We start from the raw sequence: 11,151 nt of genomic DNA, 5'->3' as shown, positions 1-11,151 counted from the left end.
ATTCTATATATTTCCAAGGATCAAAATTAAATATTTATTCAAATTGTATATGGAAATGTTTTGTGTCTGTTTGTATGTCTAGAAGTTAAGTCTTGTTTATTAATGGGAACATCAGTTTCACAGACATTGATTTCTACTTCTTGGTTAAACTAGAACAGTGATTAAAAAAAAAAAAAAGGTTTAAACTAATATACAAGAGAATACTGGGAGATATTTGCCTAATTTCTGATTGCAAAATAAATACCAAGGTGCTTATTTAAGTAATGGAAAATAAGGATGGAAAGAACGTATGGTGGTCTTCAAATCCGTACCCATGGCATAAGTTGCAAGTTGCATTGAGCTGTTTACAGACCAAACAAAAATAATAAGTAAATAATGAATAAATAAATAAGATAGGGAATGAAATAGCAAAATAAAACCAGAAAATCAACTAATTGAGATTTGATAGAAAAAGTTCTGAAATTCAACTCCATCCCTTTTTCCATTTTCTAATTTCACAAACTACACTTAATAACTTCTTAATTGCAATAGCAATCAACATACAAAACTTCTGGATACTAGAGCAGTCACAAACAGAATAAATATAGTTTCAAAGCTATTAGGTAAACATGAGGACAACATTAAATCAGAGAATCAGTGAAATATTTTGAACTGGAATGGAATGAAGCAAAGATTCTACTTAAATAACATCATGCAATTGCCACCACAAACTACCCCAACTGAAGGCAGACAGAGCACAGTCTGAGCAAGTTGAATGGCAGCAATATCATGTAATAGAGGAACATTTACAGTACCCTGTTCTTCACCATGAATGCTCCAAATATGAATGATCCAAACAAGTCAATTTTAACAAAGTTTTCATCATTTCTCCTCTCCCTTGATGACTGCAGTTCCAGTTCAGGTTAGCATTTCTGTCATTCTATGCACTTTTACTATGTTATTACATTAAGTAGCTGATATTGTTTATTTAGTTTGACCTTTTATTTGGTTTTGGATTCAGCATTGACTTCTGTAGGAGAAATCTTAATTGTAATTTCAAAGTGAATTTGCCTCTTCTTAAAAGTGGTTCTTTACACTATATTTAATCTATAACAATTATATTTCATACAGGAGTCAGACATTCTTCTAATGACTTATTTATCATGGTCTACAGTTGCGGTTAGCAAAGTTGCCTCCCTAGTCAAGTGGAAAACCAAATTAAAATTGCATAGTTCACAATTATGAGATCCACATTCTTTTAGCATAGTTCCCAATTCAGAAACTTTATTTTCTTCCCATCATTAATCAGTGTTCCTTTGTTCAGCTGTTTTAGAGATGATTAAGTACAAAAAAAAAATGTAAATTTACATCAGTAACACTACTTATACTTCCACTGCTAGTGCTTTAAAATAGTCAACCTTTCAATGATAGTTGAGAAATCATATCTTACAATAGTACCACTGATTTTTTTTTAATTTTATTTTTTCAGATACAAGAGGTAAACATGCAAGTGTCTTAGGATTAATAAGAAGGTAAGAAGCATTAGAATTGGCCAATACAGCATATCAACTCACTCACCAGGGTGTTCTCCATAGGGACTTGTAGGGACATGGTTTTGATCATGTTGGATCGGAGTTCTCCTTTCTTAAAGCAGCAGATTGCTTCTGCTCCATAAAGCATTCCTAATTCTTTCTGCAGCAGAGAGTATGCCATTTCCCTCAAAAATGGAGCCTCAAAATTCATCTTCTGTTGAATTTATTTTTAAAGTTAAATAGTTAAGAGACTTGCCATAGCAAGAAATTCTCTTCAGGAAGAGAAGGATGCAAATGTTCTTTAACATTATACCGTAAGCCTGCGTAGAATCGTAGAATGGTTTGGGTTGGAAGGGACCTTAAGGATCATCTAGTTCCAACCTCACTGCCATGGGCAGGGATGCCACCCACTAGATCAGCTTGCTAAAAGCCCCATCCAACCTGGCCTTAAACACTACCAGCTAAAAGCCCCATCCAACCTGGCCTTAAACACTACCAGGGATGGGGCATCCACAGCTTCTCTGGGCAACGTGCTCCAGTGCCTCGCCACTCTCATAGTGAATAATTTCTTCCTTATATCTAATCTAAATCTACTCTCTTTTTGTTTAAAACCATTACCCGTTGTCCTATTACTACATGCCCTTGTAAAAAGTTCCTCTCCAGCTTTTCTGTAGTTTCCAGTACCTCTTCAAGTACTGGAAAGCTGTTATAAGGTCTTCCCAGGGCCTTCTGTTCTCCATGTTGAACAACGCCAACTGTCTCAGCCTATCTTCACAGGAGAGGTGCTCCAGCCCTCTGATCATTATTGTAGCCAACCTCACTTCAACCCCTTATTCTGGAGTGAGGCTAAATGCAGTACTCCACGTGGGGGGGTCTTGCAAGAACAGAGTAGAGGGGTAGAATTATCTCCCTTGACCCGTTGGACACACTTCTTTTGATGCAGCCAAGGTTGGCTTTCTGGGTTGCAAGTGCATGTTGCCAGCTCATGTTGAGTTTCTCATCCACCAGCATCCCCAGGTCCTTTTCGTCAGGACTGTTCTCAATCCATTCTCTGACCAGCCTGCATTTGTGCTTGGGATTGCCTTGATCCAGATGCAGGACCTTGCACTTGGCCTTGTTGAACTTCATGAGGTTCGCACAGGCCCACCTCTCAAGCCTGTTTTGGTCCCTCTGGATAGCGTCCTTTCCCTCCAGCATGTCAACTGCAACACACACCTTGATGTTGTTGGCAAACTTGCTTAGGGTGCAATCATGCCCCATGTTCTGCCCATGTCACCAACAAAGATGTTAAACAGTGCCAGTTCCAATACCAGCCCCTGAGGAACACTCATTACTGGTCTCCCCCAGACATCAAGCCACTGACTGAAACTCTTTAAGTGCGACCACCCACCCAATTATTTATACACTGAGTGGTCCAGCTGTCAAATCCATGTCTCTCCAATTTAGAGACAAGAATGTTGTGCAGGACAGTGTCAAATGCTTTGCACAAGTCAAGGTCAAGACATCACCTGTTGTGTTTCCTGCAAGACTCACTCCTGTCTTTTCTGTTGGCCTTTAAAAACTTTGTTTTACCAAGTAACTTACACTGCTTTTTAAGCCTAAAATAAAGATTTATGTTCCAGCTGGCACCGCTAGGTAAGTTAGACAAAATTTTATAAATATGTATGGTAGCAGACAAAAATAATAATAATTTACAGTGTAGCTTGCTTTGGTAATAAGAAGAGCAATCATAATCATTGTGGTGGGTTTGTATGTTTGTTTGTTTGTGTTTTTTTTTTTTTTTTGCTTTCTTTCTGAGAAAACTGTTAGCTTAAACAACAACAAACCCCACAGCTTTTTAATTCCTTTAGCAAGTTCTAGAGATGACCATACAGTAACTTGCTTGTGCAATTGAGTTATAAATCAAGTACTTTTTTTGGAAATCATATCTCTGTAGATAAAACAAACAAACAAAAAACATATTTAAGCATTTGAGTAAAAAATAAATAAAAATAAAAAATGAAAAGCATATAGGAGCTGCCTATTTTTATAGGAGTTGCCTTTGTTTGTTTGTTTCCAATATATTATTACCTGTCCAAACTAATATATGAGGAATTCTACCTAATAGCTGACACCAAAAAAATGCTTTGCAAGGTATCAACAACCTTACATTTAACTGAAGACAGAAGAGCTCTCAACAACAAAAATCCCAGTCTACTTACCCCCTCTTTTTCAAATGATAATGCTGAATACAGGAGCAAGAAGAACAAATGGATGATATAAAATAGCAAAATAGGTTTGTAGTTCTGTTCATTTTGAATAGTACAAACAAGCATCGTGGAGGTTTTTCTGTTTAAAAAGCTTATGTAGGTTAACATCTTGCAATCACTTTCTAGGAACACCTTTCTGTAGATACAGCTTTGTCTGATAGTAATGATGTTATCAATTTATTACTCTTAGCTTTTATCAAGTTCATAGCCATGTTTTCTTTTAGCATAGTCTGTTATTTTATTTGGTCTGCTATTAAAGGGGAAGGGGAAAAACAAACAACCTGTTCCTCTCTGATGATTGGACAGTACTTTTAGGAGGCTAGAAATACTAATTGAATGCTTACTCCTTTTTCTTCCAATTACAGCTGTTAAGAAGGAAGATACCAGAATTTATTCCAGACATTCATGGAATGTCATTTAGGACAAGGGGGAATGGTTTTAAACTAAGACAGGGGAGAGTTAGGTTAGATATTAGGAGAACGTTTTTTCACTCAGAGGGTGGTGAGGCACTGGAACAAGTTGCCCAGAGAGGTTGTGGATGCCCCATCCTTGGAGTCATTCAAGGCCAGGCTGGATGCGACTCTGGGAAGCCTGCTCTAGTGGTTGGCAACCCTGCCCAGAGCAGGGGTGTTGAAACTAGATAATCTTTAAGGTCCTTTTCAACCCAGGCCATTCTATGATTCTATGATTCTATGATTCTAAGATTCTATGATTCATGGTTTTGTTATCCTATTCTGTCTTGTTTCTTTCCTATTTTTGGCTTAAATATATGCTTTCTTTTTTTAAGAAGCCTTTTGTACAAGATAACAAAGAAATTTAAAATTATTCACTTCCTGGGCATTAAGCTTGCATTTAAAATAATCCATAAACAGAAGATCATTTTCAGCATAAGTAGGCTTAAAATCTGAATTGTTCATATCCAAAAGAGAGTGAATAATAAACAGCTTTCCAGTGACATGTTTGCCACAGTATTGATTTCAGTATATCAAACTGTTCCTCGGCACTGAGCTTACCTTATTTCTAAAGTATGGTGGCACTGATAAGGACAGCTTTGCTTATGATAATGTTTTATATTACAGACACAGATGTTTGCTGAGATAGTTTTGCTGCCTGATTCTTCAAGCAAAGCAAGCTTGAATGTGGAACTGTGTGACAGCTATAGAAGTTGCATGCAATACATCTATACTCCCAATTAGTGTATATTAGCTCTTTTCACCTCCTGAGACAAGAAGTATAATTTTATTTTTAAAAGTTTTGGAAGCACTGAGGATACTACAAAAGAGCTGTTCATAGAAAACGGAAAAGGAAACTAAGGAATAAACTGGTTACGGTGTTGTAGGTACAGTCCCACTCCATGCCGACTCATTCTTACAACATGTCCATGCTTGCTTTGTCCAGATAAAAGCTTAGCCTACATCCTTATAGTTCACTAGCCTGTCATCCAAACTGTTTATCATTTCCAAAATGATTTTAGCGATTTAATTCTTCAGTTTTGCAATCTATATAGATATATATGTATATAAGCACAGTGATACTGAAGGAATAGTAGGTGTTACTATACAAACTCAGTTCATCACTGGCTGAATCTTATTCTATGTTCTTCACATTCAGAGAGGTCCAGAGGTTCAGCTCTATTATCCTCCTATTAAACAATCAGCAGGAAATTCTAAAGTGCTGGTTGAAGAATTTTTCTGTTTGACAAACAATATGAAAATGTTACCATTTCTTTCTTTTTATTTGACATGAGAGGAAGAGTGAGCTAACTTTCTCTATCGAGGAAAATAAAAAATAAATAAAGGTTCATTTCGCTTCCTTTAGGGGGTACCCCAGTATCATTTTTACATTCATCTCCCAAAGGTCTTCAGGTATTTTCCTCTAAGGCTTTTAAGGAAAGCAGTAAAATGTAGTCTTGGCTGTTTCTGTCACATTTATAGCTTCATATATTATTTGATTTCTTTTGTAACCTTCTACATTATGGCTTTTGTTTCAGTTTGTGGCAAGGGAGAAGGAGAAAGGAGAGATAAGAGGTTGAGTTGCAAGTCTTCCATGTATTTTGAGGCTTGAATTCAATGCATGAGATTGTCTATAAGTGTATAATTAGGTTGATTAATGCTTTTTCTGTCTGTAGTATACTGATGTTTTTTCAATCACAGCATTCAAAAGAGAACTAAGGCAAAACATAAAACTGGAAACGTTAATTCACTTCACCTTAAAAATAAATAAATAAATAAATAAATAGGTAATCTAAATGCAGATTACAAATTGGAATGAGAAAGTTCCATTACGTATATTTATCTACATAAAATTTTTGTGTATATTTGTGTATATGTACATATCAAAATATGTTTTAGATGATAATATAAAAGAGTACTAGAAATGTGATTTCAGATTTAAAAAAAAAAAGAGCTTGTCTTTGTTAGGACTAAGATAGCAAATTGCTAGATCTATTCTTTGTGCAAATATCCCTTCAACAAATAATTTATGTACATTAAAATCTGCCTTCTTAGGGAGAAGATGAAGGCTTAAATTGGTATTGTTTTTGTTTGGTTGGCTATTTTGTTTTGCTTTGTTTGTTTGCTTTTGGTTTTCTTTTAGGTTTTTAAACTAGGGACACAAACATTAAGTGAAATTCTCATGAAAATAGTGCCAGGTATTATTTCTGGAGTTAATGAAATGTTTATACTACAAATTATACTATCACACTGCTAGTGAATGATTGTTTACCATGCCAAGTCTTTCTCGTAATAAAGTTAATTACCCCAAATGTTAACCACTTAAAAATGTACTTTAACTTAGTCATCTTAAATCATGGCAGTGGTGATCAACCCTTCCTGAAGTGTTAGTTTGACTCAGGTGCCCATATGCAGACACCTAGAGACATTTAAGATGCTGCTGATTGTGTGATGTCTGGCTGTGATGCAGGACCTCTGGGGAATTTCTGGCATAGTATCTGGAGGTCAGGCCAGATACTATTTGTAGGCAGCTGAACTAAAACCTAAATATCTCAGAGTTTGTATTAACCACCTTAAGGTAGTCCTTATATCTTTGATTGCCTATAGCAGAATGATAAATAATTTGGTTACTTTGAATATTGTACAATAGTACTCAAGTTAGGAAAAAATAATCCTTGTGAGCTGTAAATCTAATTAATGAATTAGATTTCCAAGCACAGTTTATGTCTAAGGTGATTAATCTAATAGGAGTCAACAGGACAGAATGAGACTCAGTTCTCTTTCTGTCTAGATTCTGAAGTACAGACTAAACCTAAAAATGCCTTAAATCAAAGATTTGAACCTTATATATAGTCTTCAATGCATGGTTTCAATATTTAACAAAAATAAATAAATATTTCTTTAAAAACAGATACTGAATTTATGGGTTTGCTAGTTCCCAAATCCACCTAAATGTAAATATAAAACTAGAGTTTACCTCCCTCCAGTGTAACAAACAATAGAACTCAGTTCAGTTCTAAGATAAATTGACTAATACTGTTTGTGATATACTATATTTGTTATTTGCTATTTGCTATTTGTTTCCCAATAATGGAAAATATATCCCTCTAAATTCCAAACTTTAGGCAAACAGAAACTCTCACTCTTTCTTTCATCATAATGTTTGATTATTTTTTTTTCTTCAAATTATCAAGTTAGACTTTCCAACAGATGGGTTCAGAATATATTTTAAAGGACAAATTATCAAGAAATTGAGTCACACATACATAAAATTAAATTGAAATAGAAATTTTCTTTAAACATACTCTTTATATAAGAATTGAAGTAAAAATACATTTTGTTAAAACTTACAACAAAAAAGATAAAATTCAGGAAATTTAAAACAGCTCTACAGATGATTTTTTTTAACTTTATAATGCAAACACTGAATTTCTTGTAAAATCTCTATTTTATGTAAATCAAATCTTAAAATCCACTTCATGCTATTTTATCATAGCAAGTAAAAGTGGAATAGAAACTAATATTACTATGTAGATGAATTACAGCACAATGACAAATGGAGAACAGCTGCAGAAAAACTGAAAGCAGCAGAACTATAGAAAAACAAAATGTAAAGTAACACATTGTTAGGAACTAACAGGATACTCTTATGAAAAACAGCATTTGCTTCAAATGTAAAAATGAGGGGAATTATATAAAATGTAGGGGAGGGAATATTCTATTCTACTTGTCATTTAATACTGTATGCAGCTTAATGCATAAAATAAAAAAGAAAATAAATCATAAGTGTGCACATGCATATACATAAGTACACCTGAGAGAGCTGAACAGAGAGAGAACAATGATAGATTTAGAAAACACGACCGATCAGGAAAGATGAAAGGAATAGCATTTGGGAGCTTAAAGAAAAATAAGACTGGGTGTTACAAACATAATGAATAAGTATTGTCTTTGAAAGACAGATAAAGAGGATATCAGACGTAGGGGTCCCATGGCATGGAGCTGTGTTTCTGATACTGTAAGAAAATTATAGTCATATCTGTAGGCAAGGAGGTGATAGCTACAAAGCCAAATTGCAAAAATGACAAAACATGATGAAAAGCTAGAGTTTGTGCTAAGGTATTGTCTTCAGAATGCCATACATTAATTCATATGAAACTAGGAATATTAGGTATGGGAGGATGATTTCAAATGGGCAGTAGAGGAGTAGGAAATGAAAAGAGAGACGTGGAAATTTCAGGAGTATTTAAGCATTTTTTAAGCAACTGAAGTCTTTCTTAGACCTACTGGAATCACTGTGCATGTATTCGTTTCACACTGTGCAGGGAGTGATGTCATGACTGATGCATGGATTTCTGTGCTGTAATTCAGAGTATTGGGGTCTTACAGAAGCTCAGTGCAATGCAGAAGCAGCAATGCAGGTTCATGATTCCACAGCTTCAACAGAGCAACCTGTAAGGTTTTCAAATTGGCACATGACCTAGTCCGATTTCCTAACAATAAGGGGAACACTAAAAAAGTTTGTTTGTTTGTTTTTGTCTAGTTCTACAATGACTTTAATATCCTATGAAAAGTAAAAGGTTAATGTGTGTTAGTTAAAACACAGACAAACAGGATCCCAGATCTTTCTTTTACTCAGGTATTGGGAATAATATCTGTATTGAGGGAAACTGCAAGGCTTTGAGTCTATTTGCAGTTCTCAGTATAGTCCTTTTTCTGATCAGACCTTTAGAAGTAGCTGTATTTTTGATGTTCTGTTTTTAAGTAACTGTATGGGTCTCCTGTATTCAACATGCAGAAATTACAGATCATTGCTCTGTGTTGTCAAAGATTCAGAAACATCTTCACGTAAGTCCTCTTTGGGAGACAAATATTTAAGAGGACTTGGACCAATGCAGTTTATTTACTGATCTTCTTCTGAAACACCGAGGAAAAAAGAGAAGTATCAACAGTAAGAGCATACAGACTGAAACTTTGTGCTTTTAGTCATTACAATATTTTTAGAAACTCTTTGCAGATTGAAGCTCCTTATTTTCACACAATGAAAAATTTAGCTACATGCCAACCATTATAAGCAAAAGAAATAAAATTCCTCTTTTACCAGGACCAGGAAAATAGCTATAATATGTTGGTTTCTGTTTAGTATATCTGAAGTTTCATGTTAGTAAGGCTGCAAACAAAGTAGAGACTATGAATTTTACAGGTGAGTGAATTAGAAGTTGTTAGCCAGTAGGATGGAACAGATGCTCTTTATGCAATTTACTCTGGTAGATACAGGTGTGAAAAGATAGTTGCAGATTTCAGAAGGATGTATTCGTTTTCTCTAGCTACATGATATATATGCTTTGTTCTTTTTCGGCCCTATCCCATAGTCTTACTTCAGTAATTTACATTCATGACTACAATCTTTTTTCTAAAAATAGCAAGTCCCAGGACAGACAAAGCCTGTAGAGAGATTTGACAATTGGTTAGATCTGATTATGACATTAAAATGTTAAAATTCACCTCATTACCCAGCATACTTGCCTCAATTATTTATCCTATTAACCTGAGGCTAAAGATGCTGCATATGATACCAGTTTCTCTAGAGGTTAATCTCAATGGTTCTTTGTCAAGGTTAAAGGCTTGTTACAGCATAGACTACAGAAATGCCACTTTTAGTAACAGCCTGTCACATTTTCATTCATTTTGCAATTTAAACTTGATAATATACTATTAAAAATAAATTTATCCATAATGTGTGTTTTGATGTAATTTTGACTATTTTTAATAGCTCAATAGTATGAAGTCACCACATAGGAAAATCTAGTCAGTGATGCTGGAAAACTAGCAAGTGTTCTGATGATTTCTGTGTAGTGGTGATTTTACCCTGTTAAGTTGCTATTTTGCCAACCTTTGTTTTAGGGTGAGGATCACAGATATCTGAGAGTAAATTGACTTTTCAGGATTACCTGCTCAAACCTGAAATACTCCCAGGAAGAGCTCTTCTTTTTTCCCTGACAGCATAAGGTGTATGGGAAGATGAATTTCCTAATCTAGCTGGCCATGTTAGGTACCTGAAATTTGTCGGAACAAATGCTACTCAGACTTTCTAGAGATCACCCCAAGGTCCCTAGTTTCCTACAGCCAATTTTATTCATTTCCTTCTCTGGTGTCTGCCTTTATCACGTGTGCCAGGATTAACAAAGTTGTGGTGGTCCTACAGTCAAGCCACACCTCATGAAATTTTTCTCCATTGAATAAGGCTAACAACAGTTGTGTCTGTATGACAGCTCTGGGAGCCCTTCAATCCCTATACATTCCCTTCATTTCTTCATTCAGATGACTTCTATTTTGTCTTAATGATTTGATGGGAGAAGTGATATTGTTCACCACTATCCAGGAAAAAGCTCTCACTTTTGCTGTTTTGGAATGGGGATTTCATAATACACAGGTTTCCTGTGCATTTGAGAATTTTGGATCACCCAAATTCCAATGTCTTCTTGACAAAGCATTCCCAGCAGTGGCTTACATAAATTTTTTCATAAATTATAGATTTGTTATAGATCTGTGTAGAATAATTTCCTAAGGTGACTTGGAAAATTAAACTGATATTCACATTTTAAAGAAAATGTACAGAGTTGAAGAAGCTTTCAGGGTGGAGTGTAGCTGCACTACCTAAGCATTCCCTAGGCCTCCAACCTTAGATGCTATCACACAAGGGGAACCTGGTGTGCTGACTCTAAGGAACAGTACGGTGTGTAGAGTGGCATGGAGACACCACGGCTAGGCTGTGTGACAAGAGGAGGACTCGATTGTTCTTGTGCACACTGAGACCGATAAGATGCACATTTGCTACCCTGAGCCAAAGACCTGTCATGTTTTTGGCAAAATGCTGTACTCTAGTGAGCCTTGCTCATTATAATATCATTGTAATACCAAAAAACACCTCTATCCCAA

Source organism: Cygnus atratus, chromosome 1, assembly GCF_013377495.2.
Source record: "Cygnus atratus isolate AKBS03 ecotype Queensland, Australia chromosome 1, CAtr_DNAZoo_HiC_assembly, whole genome shotgun sequence".
Taxonomy (NCBI): domain Eukaryota; kingdom Metazoa; phylum Chordata; class Aves; order Anseriformes; family Anatidae; genus Cygnus; species Cygnus atratus.
The sequence above is the reverse complement of the archived record's forward strand: the minus strand, read 5'-3'. Positions refer to the sequence as shown.